Source organism: Apteryx mantelli, chromosome 1, assembly GCF_036417845.1.
Source record: "Apteryx mantelli isolate bAptMan1 chromosome 1, bAptMan1.hap1, whole genome shotgun sequence".
NCBI classification, from domain to species: Eukaryota; Metazoa; Chordata; class Aves; order Apterygiformes; family Apterygidae; genus Apteryx; species Apteryx mantelli.
The window spans coordinates 7,901,130-7,918,320 of record NC_089978.1 but is presented as its reverse complement, the minus strand read 5'-3'; positions in this window follow the sequence as shown (position 1 = coordinate 7,918,320).

The following is a 17,191-nucleotide window of genomic DNA, read 5'->3' as shown; positions in this document are numbered from 1 at the left end:
CACCAAACCAAGAACAGAGTACTGAGGCCTTCCCACCTAACTCAAGAACCATAAAGAAGTACCGTTAAAAACCTAGTTGTCTTCTCTTCCTTCTAGAGTTAGTGGCTCTCCTAAGATTGAAATTGTCCTCTGGAGGAGCATCGCTCTTTGCTACAGAAGGCATCTAGGGAGTACAGCCCTTCTAACAGAGGTGTCCCCATTATAAGTGGGATGAATCCAATTACTGCCCAGCTGAGGATGTTCTGACAACACCTGATTATTCATCAATGATAGATTTAGCTATGATGCAACAGATTAATTGTGGAAGAATATGCCTAGCTCTTAAAATTTCTATCTATTCCTCATATGACTTTTGGGGACCCAGGTTCCATGGAGGTCTCAATAGTCCTTGCTGCCTCTAAGATCTTTGAGTTGTTATGGAAAGGTACTTAATATTTTATCTGTGAAGTCAAAAGTTTTAGGACTGAGACTAAATTTACACTTTTAAGCAAATGACACTTTCTGTCCAGCAGATGGTGATAAAATACCAGTATTTAGCCTATCAAGCACCAACTGTTTGTGACAAAACTTAAGAGATTGGCTTTGATTGTGTCCCAGGGAAAAACTGCTCCATTCAAATAGTTTAAACCACGGTCAGGAGAGAAGCAGTTTATGAATTTATTAATGACAAGTAATTAACCAGCAATCAGTGAACTATACATTCAGGATGAAAACTGGTTATATAACAGACAAACCACAATACCGGACACTTGCAGAAAGTTACTAAACACCTACAAAGTTCTAGACACTCTTCTGCAAGTAATCGCAAGAAATTCTAGTCTCGTCACACACATACACAGATACATGCACATCTAGGACATATAGGTCACAAGCACACCAACTTCTTCAAGTGTTGTCCGAGTGGTTAACTTTCCATTTGTATTCAGAATTTAAAATAAACTTCACAACAAAATTACTTTTTTGTAAATCAGTTCCACTGTATAAAGATTTTTTGAAAACATCTCTATTTAAAATCTTCTAAGTTACACGACCTGATGTGGGACCTACACTGCCTGAGTGTTCCTCCAAACACAGCTCTTCTTAAACACTTCAAACAGCCAAGTCTGACTTCCCCGAAGTTATTAAAATCAGTTTAGTTCTGTTTCATCTGATGATGCACTGCCTCCTGCCTGTATGCATGAATAAAAAGGTAAAAGCATACAGCCACTTAAGGAAAAAAGTTTGCATTAATTTATAGCATAAGCAAGACACTCATTCTCTGTGTTGCACTGTTTGATGGGTGACAGACAAAGGTGTTGTCCAGATATACTTTTCTGGATCCAGGTGTGGTGGCTCCAAAGGTTTCTGTTCTCTGGCCCAAACTTAGCTGCTCATTGCTCCTCCTGTGGAGGCTTTTTGCCTCTTCAGGTTGCCTGTTGAGCACTCCCCAATCTGTTTTGATCAAAAGAAACTGGGTTAGTTTAAACACACTAAATATTAGATCTTTGCTAACTGAGCAAATTGTAAATGAAACAAGTTAGGGAGTTGTCAGGGGGTTAAAGGGACACCAGACAACGTGACACTGCAGTTTCAGGTATTGTCCTCCTGTCGCCTGTTGATCCATAGCCCATATCAAGGTTCCTCATGCTCAATTCCTGTTCACATTGTCCTGTCAGCCACAGCTCATTATATACAGTTACTCAACTCCTGATCAGGAATGGTCGTGATGCTCCTGTGACAGGACTAGTCACAAGTGCCAGAAGACCTCAGATGCCTGAGATCCTCAGGTACCTGAGTGACAGACATGGCATCTCTCTTTCTCAGTGAAGAAAAGTGCTTCCCTAAGAGGAGGGCTTTTCTTCCTCATGTGCTGCTGGTGTAGCTTTTTGGTGAGCAAAATTGCCCTGATTTTCTTGCTGATTTGTGAATAAAAGATTGAATAAGAAGTTCTTCACCAAGATGGCTGTTACATTCACTGTCTGAGCTGGGAAAAGGTGGGAGGAAGGTGGGGTGTGCAACCTCTTGAAGGTGAGGCATGAATAAATATTGAGGGTTTGTTCATGTGAGTGCAGATGGTTGACTTTGCCTGTCTAGGTTCATTACAGCTTGACATCTGAGACATGGTAGCTGATCATTTCTGAGCTCATTCTGTCCCAGCTGACAAGTAAAACCACCTGTATTTCACTTCGCACCTTGCATTTGGGGTAGACTGTGACAGCCACATGTCTCAGCTGACACATGCCAACTCGTTGGCTTGTGGCATATGGAAAGGACTAAACCTTGTGAATAGGCAGTGGCTGCCCTCATGGTAGCCCTCATGGTAACCCTCCGTGGTTAACCTCATGGTACATGCTGTTAATTCCTAGTCTTAGAAAATGTAGTAACTCTTCGCCAAACCTGAATTTGCCTGCCCAGGCAGATTGGAAAACCTCTTGGCATGGTCATTTGGCTGTGCTTTGAGCCCCTAACTTTTCAGACATCCTTCTTGTCATGCATTATCATGCACAATCTGAAGGGAAAAATGCTTCCTACTAATGCTGGAGAAAGGGCACAGGGCTGAAGGAAGTGCACTTCTTGGGCATCGGTGATGGGAAGTGTTACGTGTCTCTGGACATATCTTTCAATGAAGTAGGCCAGTATACACCAGGGGAGGTTATTTGTGTATGTGTTTCCAAGTTTCCTTCAGAAAAGGAGTGCTTGTGCTTTCAGGAAGATTTATAATTAGTAACCTGCACTATCACGGTGCTCCCAGAACAGTTATGGTAGATGTTTACTGGACGCAGAAAGAAGCAGTCGGAGTTCAGAACTGCTTTCATTATGGATCCCTCCCATGAAGACACTTTTCTTTTTCTTTTTTTCCCTTGTACTCCAGCCAATCCTGCTAAGCAATCCCTCAGCTTGCTCACTATAACTTAGCTCTGTTTTAAACTCATTTTAAAATGTGGGTCTGTATTTCAAGTACAACTAAGATTTTTTAAACACTGGCATGCATCAGTCCGCTGGCAAAGAAGGACAGGCCAACCAACTAACATTTATGATCTCCCCTAGGAAGAAACGGTGATTTTTCCCCCTCATCTGACAAATCCCTGTCGTGTCAAAGATGTTGTAATTGATCTTTGTCATTAAATTCAATAATGCCCAAATTTACAGATCTACCCTGTTTCAAGCTAATGTAGATAAATGAGGTTCATGGTAAAATATTGACTTTTACTTGGCACCTATGCACCTCAGCACTTTATGCGTTTGATTAACATACAAGCAAGGCTGTAAAATCAAATAAATGAATGCAAGGAGTAATGTTTTATTCTCCTTAAATGATATATGAGACTCAGCTATTTATAGCGAGGAGTTGGGAGAGAAATGTAAAGCTAAGCCAATTCTAGGAATGCTGATACAGGAGATTCAGTGAAAAATTGATATTCATATGAGGAAACTTCTGTAGGGAAAGTCAGAACACCATGTAGTGGTGTAAAGCTCATTTGTCTGTGCCTTGATCATGGTATCTACGTAGTGCAGTCAAACATTACATAAGAAACATTTTGGAGAAATAAGGCACATGGTTTTAACACTTAGCTACTGGAATATTTTGCTAAGGGCTGTGTTTGATCATCAGTATGGAAATTTTTAAAGCAAGATTTTATATTTCTCTGCAGGCAATACTATGGCTCAGCCATGAATACTGGACTTATTAAAGAAGCTTATTCAGGAGAGGTCATTACGCCGGAGCCCAGACTGGACAATCACACTGATTCTTTCTCTTCTCAGAGTCTGTTTATCTGTGCACTGAGCTGGCACATGCAAATCAGAGAAGGCTTATGCTAATGCTATGATGTTGCTAAACTGTTAAGAATGGACAAAAATAAATTAAGAAAGGATCCCATCAGAGGCATGATTCCCTTTAAAGAGCATTTATCCATAGCTGAGGGAACTGCTCAGATCTCACTAGCCCAGAGTCAGGGCAGTTTCTAAGTACTTAACTTGAGCACAGGAAAAATACCAACTCTTTTCAGACTTACTCTCTCACTATTTTGACCCATGCAAAACAGATTCTCAAGTGTTACAAATTGCCAAAGCTCCGTTGACATCAAGGGAAAATCTTCAACAAATGAAAAGGATGCTGTGTCTCTGCAAAGACTGTGTATGAACCATTTTCCTGCCCAGACAATGGGGGCAGGTAGAAAAACATGAAAAATGTGACTAATGTAATCACATATATTCATCTATTTTCCTTACCAGCGGATTCATTTTGGAAAGAGCTAGATTTAGTCAGTAGTCGAAGAATCCCATTCCGCTTTCATTTGAAGGGGGAAAGGTTCTTCGGCCCACACACACAGTGGGAAATGGCTGAATGGGGAACCTGGCCAGAATACTTCTCCAATTGCAGTAATCCTGGAACAGATCACTATGGGGATACTCTTTTTTCAGAACAAAAGTAATTATGTTGCAGAAACTTAATTTGCTTCCAGAACAGAGTCAATTTTCAGGAATAGAATCTCTTTAATTTTGGAATAAGGAGTCCATAAGGGAAGATTATACAGAATAGCAGTCATCCACCTGTGTATTTTGACTGGCCTGTATTTACAGGGGACAGAAGAGGCTGGAACAAAATGCAGTACTGGCACTGTTTCTTTCAACCTCCTCAGTCATGTGCTTTCCTGGCCAATTTTCTCATACTGCCAAGCTCTGGAATGAGGACACTCAACTTAAAATTCCTCTCAGAAAAAGATTAAAAAAAAGGAGGAAAGCCTCTAGAAAGAAGTAGTTCACAAGGTCTCTTCCAGAGACCATTTTGCAGATGGAAGTCCGTGTAATGTCTTCCCAAAAGAGGTTTCTGCCTGTCATGATGTTTCTTCTGTGGAATTTTCTGCTTGATGGATCCCCAGCTATTTCGAAAGGAAAGGGACTTGGCTTTAGTAGGAAAGCACAACATCTTGAAATGTCACAGGAGTCAGTAGTGTTTTCTCTTTTGAAGTTAGTAATGAGATAATATTACATAAGCAGATCTTGGAAGACTTGAGTTTGTTACCAGCTCTGTAACAAACATCTGGTGAATCTTGGGGCAGTTGCATGGTGTGGGATCCATTACCTCTACCAAATGTAGACATCTACCAAGTCACTTGAGACTGTCTTTATAGTTAATGGAGGGAAATAGGTGCTTTCAACTGAGCTATTCTAGATATCTGCTGTAGGATGTGATACACTGCACAAATAAAGTGCCTGTTTCTTCCCACTTATTAAAAGTACAACCCAGGACACTAGGTCAGGTGTGGAGGTCTGAACAGTAGACATCTAAAATTAGGTGAATTAGGCTGAAACCCATTCCAATCCTAGACTCTGCCTTTTAATTGTGAACTGCAAAGGGAGGATGAAAGGGTGTGAAAATGGATCAAATACTCTCCTAGACAGATGGGCTTCAGATCAGGAGATCTGGATGCTCTGGAGAGGGTTATGTCCTCTTCTATCACCACTAAATGTTCAACAGATCCTGAAAACTTTTTAAAAATTGTCCTTGGATAAAAAAGTGAAAGTCTGACAGTACTTTACACAGTTTCTTTGTCTCAAGGTCATCATGAATTAATTTTGGACATCCATGGACTCAGTTGTCTATGTCCAATAAATTATGGCAGGTAATTAAGCTATTCATTTTAACTTCACTGCTGCACTCCAATGTCCTTGTAGTTCTGATATACTGGGTGCTTTTTTTTTGCAATAGAAAATTTGGCTAGGTAGTTGTCCATTATTTTGATAAGGGAATTTGTGGAACGGTGTCCTGTGAACATTTTGCATGAAAAGTTATTGTGATTTGTTCTTTGAACAGAAACATTTTTTCTCCCCTTTTCTTAGAAAAAATGTTCTCCTTCTACCTAGCTTTTGATTCTTTGGAGCTACATAATATTATGAATATGCAGTTCTCTATAAGTAATTCATGTTATTTGTGCGTTTGTAGCTCTGTTTTTCTTATCTCCTCATGCTCTTTGACAAGCTTACGCTGAGAAAATTATCGAGATAATTAGAGCTATCATCCTTATTTTACAAATTAAGACACAAAAAGTTTTCTATTGGCTTCAGTGAGCTTTGTATCAGGCTGTAAGTGTTTCAGTCAAGGTTTCACAGAGTGTTTGGCACATCTGAGGAAAGAATCCAGAACACCTAAATCTCACTGAGTGTATGGAAATAAATACAGGTCATTAGGATTAATTAGGATGGCAGGTTGCACTCAACCTTGTGTAGTCCTTGCTTTCTGTTTTAGATCATCAATATCCACTCCTGCCATTGGCATTTTAGACTGGACCAACACAGAACTCTGTAAGGCTCATCACTGCTACGATACTGAGACATGCATTCACTTCAACGGGTGCATTAATGTTTGTGTCCCTAGTTACAGCAACACCCACAAACAGGATAGCAGTCCAGTTCCATGTGAAAACATGGCAGGGACAGAAAGCTCCCCGAGCCTAGCTTTGTAGGCACATGCACCAGCTGGTTTCCTCACCCTCTGGGCTCCTGATGACTGCTGGTTGCACAGCCAGTGGACTCCCGGCTCCCTTGGAAGCCAATCTGCTGCAGCTGCAAAAGGTACTTCACATCTAGGTGACTCTTCTGCAGAGCATCTGAAGAGTGGAAGAGAAGTGGCAGTGTGAGCTGAAGGAGTATAGAAATGATGCCCTCAGAGGTCACTGGATCCAGTGGATGTTGGGACCCAGGGGAGTGCTTTTCCTGCTCTGTTAAAGCCAGGCTGCCACGGTTTGGGTCCTCAGGTCCAGCGAGTAATGAGGTTGAGCATGTTTTTCGCAGCTGGTGCGCGCGCACACACACACACACACACACACACACACACACAATACAGACATGGCTGGTTCTGCAGATCAACATGGACAGAGAACAGTGCCTTCAGTGGCAACCACATAAACACCCACAGCAGTCGCACAAACATAAACAGCACAGATAGCCCAGTCCTGTTCTCCTTCTCCATCTGATCGAGATTGCAGTCTGCTAGTGGAGTATACACATATGCACAATACAAGCAGTAGCTGGTCTTAGACACTAGGTCTATCTTGGTAGCTGTCCCTCAGACCCAGGCCCCTGCAGCTGCTGGCGCCTAGACCTAAGAGGCCGTCAGGCTCGTGACTGGCACTCAGACCTTTTACTGTCCTAGTCCTAGAACTTTTAGTGCTCTCAGCATTTCAGGGAGAGAGTTTTCTATGGCTGACTCATCTTGGAGGCTCTTGCACCAGGGACGATGATTAATTCTTCTCTGAAATCTCAGGAGTAGCCGGTTCAGAGATCTCCATTAGGTTACTGGGGTTCCTCCGCCTGTTGTTATTCTGATCCTCGCTGGGTCTTTGTTTAAAGTGATTAGGCTTTAGTCAGATAACCTAATAGGTGCTTCAGCTACATTACTGCAAATCCTCTCTCTCTGTGTCCACGTTTGATTTCAGCTTATACATTTTCTTTTATTTCTCACTGTGAAGTTCAATCAACCATTTTTATGAACACTAGAAAGTGGCCTAGCCAACAGTGTACCAAGATATTTGGAGCCAGATTCCTCCTGATGCAAAGTGGCACAGGTCAGCTGAAGGAAATAGAGTTATGCAGTTTCAATCACATGTGAATTTGTTCTCTGATGCCTGATGCTTTTAATATTTGCTTTGTTACAGATGCGGGCAACAATTACAATTTGCTTGAGGACTAGGAAACTGCCAGAAAGTCCTGGATTTTTAACTTGTCTATTTTCCAATGAAAACTATTAGGAAAATGGACACCTTTCATATTTATACTCTATGAAGTTTCAAAGACTTGCAGGGATTATATACAAATCTATCTAAATGGAACTCTGATCACACAGAGGTACCTACTGAGAATGTTTTTACTGAGCCTGGCAGAATTGCTCCTCAAGTTAAGTCCCTTGTAGATCTTGAGAAACAGGTCCAAATCTGAGCTTATAAAGTGTGATAATAGATAATAGACATACAGAACTGTGTGTGGAATATGTAGAAGATAACCAGAAATGAAGGACTCCAAATAAGAAATATTGTTAAGCAAGAGAGATTATTATTTTTTTTTAACTACATTAAATTTAGCAAGCTTTCTCTCAGTCACACAAAGTTTAGCAATACAAGGTGAGGAGTATGGTAGTTTCCAGAAATTGTCTGTATAGATATATATACTTCACTCAGAACCATTTATCTCAAGAAATTTGACATACAAATTATGATGAATTACAAGAATTTCCTAAAACCATGTGAAGTAGTATTTCTGTGTCCATCTCTCTGCAGTGCTAAATATTCATTTTCTGTTAGATAAGTATGTCTCTTCTTTTTCATACTGTACAGCTCAGATCTAGATGTACATAATTTTGTTTTTTTTTTCATGGTAGGTCTACTGTTGGATTTAACTCGTAGAGAACCCAAATATTGCACTAATCCATTAATAGATGTGTTAGTATAGTATGCTTAGAATAATGACTCCTTGTGTTCTTTCAGGATGCCTCCTGGTCCTTTGGCACAGAGAAGTGATGCTTGGTGGACATACAGAGACACCATTTGTCTGTAACACAGGTTTGCTGGGTCGCTGTCCCTGCTCTGCCACACGCACAATCACAGTAGGTTGGAGGAGACCTCTGGAGGTCACCTAGTCCAAACCCCTGCTCACAGCTGGTTCAACTACCTCAGGCTGCTCAGGGCCTTCTCCATTTTGAGACTTGAATATATCTAAGGATGGAGATTCAGCAACCTCTCTGCCCACCGTTCCAGTGCTTGACCACTGCCTGGTGAAATGTTTTTCCTTGTACCTAATCAGAATTTTTCATGTTTCTGCTTGCGTTCATTGCCTCTTGTCCTGTCACTGTGCACCTACAAGAAAAGTCTGGCTTCATCTTTTCTACACTTCCCTATTAGCTACCTGTAGGCAGCAATAATATCTCCTTTTTGCCTTCTCTTTTAAGGCTGAACAAACCCGTTTCTCTCAAAATCCCAGTTCTCATTCATTTCCTTTGAGACTTTGAGATTGTTTAGCCTCACTCTACCTTTCTCTTTATATAAAATAGGAGCAATAATATTTCTATACCTCAGCAAGGAGTGGAGTTGTGAGGATAAACTCATGGTAGGCTGCTCAGTTATTCTAATAACGGAGTCATATGGAAATATCATTACTAGACAGTGAATCAGCTTTGGTAGAAGCCATTGTCCATAAAGGAAGAGTCTGGAAAGGGCATTTGCATTATGGGGTGAAGGGATATCTGCCCAGGCTCCAACCTGTCATTCTGCTGTTTTTCTGTGGAGCTTCAGGGCAAAATATTTTGTACTGATTGTGTGTGTGTGTGTGTTTGCATGTATTCGTCAAGGCAAATTGGGCTTTCTTTGATTTCCACAGGTATAACAGAGGCATGTGCGTGTTGTCATAGGACTGGGGATGGAAATGGTAAGAAAGAGGGTTTCTACTTGTCAGGTTTGCAGCTTTTCAATAGACAGCAAACTCAGTTGATAACACAGTCTACATTCCCTGAACTATAGGGCTGGTTTTACGTGTCACCTAGACATGTAATAAAATCACCTCCCTGAGGCCTGGCTTATCTTCACTTTGAATTTCATCTGTTATATGCAGCCCCATTGACCTCAGTATGGCTATTCCCAGAGCACAAACATCAGCTCACGACAGATCGGGTCCTTAGGACACAGCAGTCTACCTGAAGTGATTCACTTATGTGTTACACTGGGATTCATTCATATACTGTCAATATTCATGGTCTTCTGACCACGTTGCTATCTAGAAGGGAATTTATTTCTGATACAGCAAAGATGGTACCTTCTCACCCTAAGACTGGAGCACAGAAAAATGAAAACAAGATGGCAGTATTCAGTTAAGTATTCTCCCAGCTCACTGGGTGTGCAGATGAAATATGGTGGTTGGAGAGAAGTGTGAAAGCGAGTAGCTGCTATTCTAAGTTGCTATTCTATCATGTCTGCTACCATCTGATCCCAAATCTGAGAAAGTTTCAGCATATTGTAGTTTCCCTTAATATGCGGATGTTGAATTTGTATCACAACAGGTAAAGATTAGGCTGTATTAAGACACAAGGTTAAAGAAAATTCTTCACTTTGCTACTGGAAAAAATAATTATGGGACAGTAACACATGTATCGGACTCTAAATAGTGTCATAAAACCAAAATAAATTTCCATGCAAACCTGTTTACAGCTTAGGTGAAAGCTAATAGAAAGCATCTTTCTCACAGACCTTTAGCAACACTCTGGTCCAGCCAGATTCTCCCATGTGCGGGTGTTTCCTTTGTGGACATTTTTGTCTCCATTCCTTCCAGTACCTTTCTGCAAGTGATACCTTAAGATCAGCAGGGCTAAACAGCAATATTCACCTTCTCTGTGTCATTTCTCATTTCATAAACAATTATTATAGCCTTCTTTTGGCTTTTTTCCAAGCTGAAATCCTTGTCTATTCAATTTCTCCTTATATGGAAGCTATTCTACACATCTCACCATCTCTGTGCATTTCTTAGTTTGCTTCTGATCTATCTGAGATGGAGTGAAGGCCCAGTACTGAAAACATATTTTTAGCATCCATTAAAATAAAGGAAAGCAAGAAGACTTCAGCACCTCCCAGGACTCATCTTCAGCTGCCCTAGTTTGGACAGAATAAGTTCACTTTAAACTAAAAAGAAGAAATGGAAAGAAAAAAGAAGGAAAAGATCCAAGTGAATAACATCATCTTCATCATGACCCCATTAAGGTTAATAAAATGTTAAAATGAGACAGTGCTCACCCACTGTTTTATCTTTAGTTCATTGCTTTTTTTCTACTAGCAGTGCATCAATAACCTGCAGTATATTCTAACTGATTGAATAAAAAGTTATATTTAATTGGGAAATCAATGAGCAGGAATAGGGCACTGGGGTCACATAGATTGTATCAACCTGACCAATCTAACTCACTTGCCCTTTGAGCTGGTCTTTCATCATTATATTTCACTTGCCAATTCCTCAACGGTCTTAATTATGGGCACAGCAATTTGTCTTTAAATATCACACTACAGTGAAATCTATGCATCAATAAATACAGCTCAAAAGCTGTTTTCCACACTGCTGGAGAGTTAATTGCTTCTATGGTTAAAGCAAATGTGGTAATTCTTTACATTTGTGGTGCTTTTCAACGTCTTCAAGTGACTGGAGGTCACTGAGAAAGCCTAAATTAAAGAAAAACATTGCCTTTGAACATGAAGATTGGTTCCAAGCAATTTTTGACACTTTATTTGTGCAGAGCATTCTTTCCTGTGCTGCAGTCCAGGAATGGCTAAGAAATAAGAGAGAACACTTTCAAAATCATGGCTAGCTTAGTCAGGAGGATTTGCTGGCTGTTCATGTTAGACTTGCTTCTTCTGAAACACCAGCTGTATGTAGAGGAAGGGGTGAATACCAAATTTGCAAGTTTAGCCTGGCCTAGCAAAAAAAGCTTTTCCATCCAAGAAAGAGCAATTGTAGTGCTGTCCTTGTGTTTGTCCCCTCCCAAGCTGGGTTGTTCTCTAACACCACTTGGAAAGCACAGGGTGCAAGTGGTCCTTGAAAAATCAGTCTGTGAACAAGAGTAGCAGAGAAGTGCAAGTCATTGGTTGGGCTATGTGGCTTCCTTGCAGGTTTTTGTGGAGTGACCATAGCCAACTTTCCAGGCCATATAAAGCATCTGTGTTTTTATTGTCCTATCTGTATTTGCATGCAGTGGCTGTGCTCCCTGCATCCCAAACTGCTTATGAGATACAGCATTGGTTTCTGTATTGGCAGCTTGCCTCAGTCTGATTTCTGAATGGCTGTCAGTATTTTCTGCACTTGTAATAGGCGACCGAAGGCCCTCCTAGGAAATATTCTGGCATCTCTGAAAGGAAAGATTTTATTTCTGCCTTATCTAGGGTGGATGGGACAGCAGCAGGTCTAGGACCACCGCTCCGCTGTTCCAGGTGAGCTTCTCTCCCAAGAATATCTGCATGATTGCTTGAAAAACCAGCAGAAGGAAAACAATGTGCATGGGTGATTATTTTGGTCTGCAGCCCATGAGAGGGTCTAGTTCATGCTGTACCGTGGCTGCAAACAGTAAAACTAATTTTGGGGCACAAGTGCTTAAGTGTGGTCCATGTATCCTTGTTACCTCAACTCCTTGTCTCTAAACAAAGACAGTAATTGTCCCTTTTCCTGAATGTTTGAGGTTCCCATTTGAGCAACAGGTAAGAAATCACTATTTCTTTAATTCACAGGTGTCTCAGCTTCTGATCAACAATATATTCAGCAGGATTTGCCTGACTGTGTGATGAACTAAATATACATTGGTCCTGTTTTCTGCTACGTTCCAGTATCTGTGAAACACATATGGCATTTAAGTGAGCCAAGGCCAAACACTAAGCCTAAATCAAGGCTTCATCTTCACCATACTCAAAAAAAGTATTATCAGGCAGAACACCTGTTATTTTGCTTTTTCTTCAAGTAAAACCTCAGTCTTGCAGCTGAGGAACCTCTCCTGACAAAAGTTTAGTGAAAACAGGTACATGCCTGTGAAAAGTTTCAGTCTTGAAGCTGCAGCTTTTTCTGACAAAATCCCTTTTTGCTGAGACATTTTCAACAAGCTCTAAACTGCAGCTCTGAAATATCCGGGCAAATGCGTTATCTTCTGGGGAGTATTTCCTCTGCTGGCTGTAGCATACTCTGAGCTAGTGTTAGAAGGGCATCAAGAGTGCCAGGTTCTGAAAAAGATATGTAGAAATAATCTCTGTCTACTTGAAAAATACTTCTTCAAATAAAGGTGCTCTGTAATGTCCAAGGCAATGGACATTTGACAGCAAGAAGCTTATTCTCTGAGCCAGTTAGAGTGCGCCTATTGAATAACAGTGCCATTGAATGTATAAATATCCTGAAGACAAATCAGTTATGTCTACATTAGACAGAATGGAAATAAAACTACCATAATTGAACATTGTCACAGGTTTTGATTTTCTTGGCTTGGAAATCAAGTATCTCATCTTCTGCTTGTAAGGTCATCTTGGAAAACTATCATCCCACACAGAGGTACTGACAAGAGGAATATGCTTTAAAAAAAGACCTTGTGCTCTGTTTACCTCAGACCGTACCAGCTCCCCAAACCTGTCACAAAAAATAACAGCCTCACAACTGACTAAGTCCCCAGAAAGAAATACAGAGTACTGGAGATCATTCAAGGGCTTGTCTGGGACAGCAAAGTTGTGTTCATCCCTCTTCCTGACTGCCCCATGCAGAGGGACATTTCTAGGCAGACTGAGGGAAGGATTCATGACCTACGTCTAGGCAGCCCATCTGGGAAGGGCTAAGTGACCAAGTGGAGACCTCAGGAAAGGTTTCTGCTTCTGCCTTGGCTGTGTTAGGGCTCAGCTCCTGCTTTAGGTGTCTCAGGCAACTGTAGTTAGGCTGTATGACTGTCCTCCTATGTTTCTTAAACATTTCAATGCCCACTTTGCTATGAAGAAAAAGGCAGGCGAGGAAGACTGGTGTCCCTTCACACGACTGTACAGAAAGAGTAGCAGTCAAGAACGCAAACAGGATTGTAGCATAATAGTCTAATACGTGTGTAAAAGCAATGAAAGGAGAGGGGTGAATTAGGATTGCTTATATCTGTATAGGCATTTCCTAGCCTTTTAAGTATTTGAGGCAAAAATATTAACATTATTTTAATGCTGGGTTTTCTAATGCAAATGTAATTTTTGCTGTGGGTTTTGTAGCAATGAGATTCATGGTTATCAGGACCTCAGCCAACTCTGAGGCTTTCCTTTGTTCTGTTTTCTCTGAATCCCTACATTTCAGAGGGAATGATGTTGAGATATTAGATCCCTAGACGGGTTCAGCTTGTACCACACAAAGATTTACTAGATTATTTCTTAGAGCGATGTTCCAGCACTGCCAGCTCCAAGCACTGCAAATTTGGATCAGCACTGCTGTTTGCAAATACTAACAGTGGTTCTAAAAACATGTATATATAAAAATCTTAACAGTAGTTTTTAACGTTAAGGAACATATGGGACTTATTTTTAAACTCTTTTTCTAAGCAGGAAAGTTGGAAATTTACTTGTTTTGGGTGGGAAAAGAGGGTGATGGCTGAGATGCTGATGAAATAACATGACTCTGGGAACTGTAGCTTTAAGAAAGAAATGAAATACTGTGAGCTGCATGATAAAAATAGGTGAGCTGGTGATACTGGCATCACATGGCATTCTGTGAAATGTTGATGGAACTGGAAATTAGGTTGTTTATTGACTTCTGATATCTTTGCCATTGCATTCAAGGAAGTAAGAGAAATGCACCTTTCTAACCCTGGAAAGCCTCTTCATGGAATTTTCATACATAATAACAACATGCTGGGCTTACCTTTCATGACCATATCTAGAAAGAACAGCAAAACTAAGTTCCTGTTATGGGGGCACTAATAACATTGAATTTCTTCCCTACTTCATTCACAGTGCTTTGCCAAGCAGGTTAACACCTGTGCCTGGATCTTCAGGGAAAGGTTTGAAAGCTTTGTATTGCCTGCAAAAAAATAAAACAAACATGAAACCTATCCCAAAATAGGCCTATACAGATTTAACCACTCTACTTGCAGATAGACTTAATGGAGCTTACCATGCAGAATGTCAGAGTCCACGGAAAATTAGGTAGCTGGTCTAAAAATGGAGGCATAATATTTACAAAGTATAAAATATGGATTTTTCATCTAGAATTTCAAAAGTCTCCCAAAGTTTTTATCATTTTCTGAATATTTATGCCAATGGTTCCCAACTTTGCTGTCCAAAATGCCACAGCACTCAGCCAGCATGCAGTCTCCTATTTTGACCTCTGTGTTTGTGTGGGCCTGAAGAAGTAGGGGATCCTACAGCTTTTGGAAGCTCTTGTGGTCAGCATATTGTCCCCAATTCACAGGTTGAGGATCATTTTCTACATGAATAATGTATTTGTTTGCAGGTAGTTTATGGAGGGAAAGACTGGGTAGAAAGTTAAATGAAAGACGTATGGCTTCTAGGCAGCGAGAGAGCCAAAAAAAAGAACCACACATTATTCAGTGTTGCCCCATGTCCTCATCTCAGGTCTTCTCCCAACTCGCACAGCTCTGGCTGATACACAGCCTGCAAACAGGTGCATACTTGTGGTTGGCCCACTGTGTCTGCACATAGAAATTACTTACTGAAATGCTACATCAGCACATACTTTTCCTGATCTTCTCTGGCAGAGAAGAACACTCATTCCCTGCTTTTCTTCTTTTTTTGGTCACAGGATCTTGTTCTATCTGTTTTATGGAACTCTGAAAAACAGTCAGGTTTGAAGGCTTTGTGCAGATATTGGAGCTATTATCTACATTTGTTTTGTTTTGCCAGTGGGGATTTGGCTAGATTATCTCCCCTCAGCACATAAACCCTAACTGTATGTTTTTTGTGCGTATCACTGATGTGGTGTTGATATATCATCCTACAAAAGCCGGAAGAGATTGTCTTATGACTTTGCCCTGAGCAATTGACCTTCCTCAAACTGAAGCTTCACCTTTGTGAATGTTGCTTTAGTGTTTCCTTTGGAAGATAATTCCCTTCATGAGTAACAAGCTGTATAGTTGTGCATTGCAACACTTTCTGTCTACAAAGAATCCCATCTTCTTCAGGAAATAGCAATGGTTAAATGTTCATTTCTTTTACAGAGGGTAAGTCTGATTATTCTCTAGGCAATTCACTGTTTTTCTCGAGGTCTTCTCTGCCAGTAGCAGGCAGCAAAATAGAACAATATTATGATGAATATCATTGTAGCCAGTGAATAGAGAAATAATTTTAGGAAGAGATCACCTTAGTATCCAGATGTTGTAAGGATTATGCAGATTTCTATGGGATTCCACATTTAATTAAATGTGCTGCTAAAATGTAACAGCAGGTACACATATGTAGAAAAGAACTGAACATATGTTTTTTTCCCCCATTTCACGGCACAGATTAAGCAGGGCTTCTGCTTCACTGGAATATTTCCTGAGACCATTTTCAAGTGCTGATGCAGTTTGCTCACTCATGGCTGGCTTGGTCACCCTTTATTCATGCCAAGGTGGACATACACATGCAATAGTTTCAGTGACATCAATAATGTTGACAAGACTTGCTTGCAGTGTACAGTAAAGGAAAAATGACAGCCAGAAAATATCTATGGCAGTGCAGAGAGAAAATAATCTTTAACTACGATTGAAGTAGTGCTCGATCAATCCTGAGCTTCCTCAGCTGCTGCACATGCAAAGACTACCTTCACTTTTAAGGAAGTTCATCCCTTTCATGCAACTGAATAGAAGGGGAATTTTAGGTCAGCGTAATAGAATTTTTCATGCACCTGAATCCAATACTAAGCAGAACCATACTTCACCTTAAGAAAATAAGCTGAGCAAGAAATATGCAAAGTCCACTCACAATAGGGAAAAGAGAAGCTTCTATACATGTCAGATTCATACTCCAAACAGGCTTATGTCCTTCTTCCAAGAATGGCTAGGTAAAAGAAAAAAAAAAGAGTAGATGACTTCAAATCATCAGGAATCTTTAAAGAAAATAATCATCTAGAAAGGTGAGCAAAGTGGTGGTGGTAGTGGGAAGAATTATAAAATCTTTGAGTAGCTGTCTTCTGCAAAAAGAATAGTTTTATTAGGAGCAAAGAATGTTTATTCCTGCTTCTGCAGATTATGCTAAAATCCTGCTCCAGTTCCTCCACATGTAAAATGGGAATATTCCCTATTCACCTACAGCTGGAGAACTGTGAAGTTTAATTGCCAGTAAATAACTCTTATAAGCTGATATTTGCAGATGTGAATGAAACTATTCCGGAATAAAGTTCAGGTGTTCAGGGAACCTGGTCCTAAGTGTTCAGTAGGAAAGTCCAGTCTAAGTAATGCTCTCTCTCATATGAAACAGTGTCATGTCCCTCGCTTGTCTCAATTACATAGAAGTTTTCCATGATTAGCCAATGTGCCTACCCCTTGTGCCCTTTGGAAAATTGGAGCTGCAGCAATTGCTATTACTAAAGAGACAAAGGGAAAGTTCATGTTCATTGCCAGCCTCCTCCAAAAGGTCATGAAAGGTATTGTCATTGCTGAGACATCTTCACCAGTGTATAATTTTTCCTGTTTCCCCAGCTCTCAAAGTCCATGTCATTGACTCAGGGATATTAATATAAAAATATT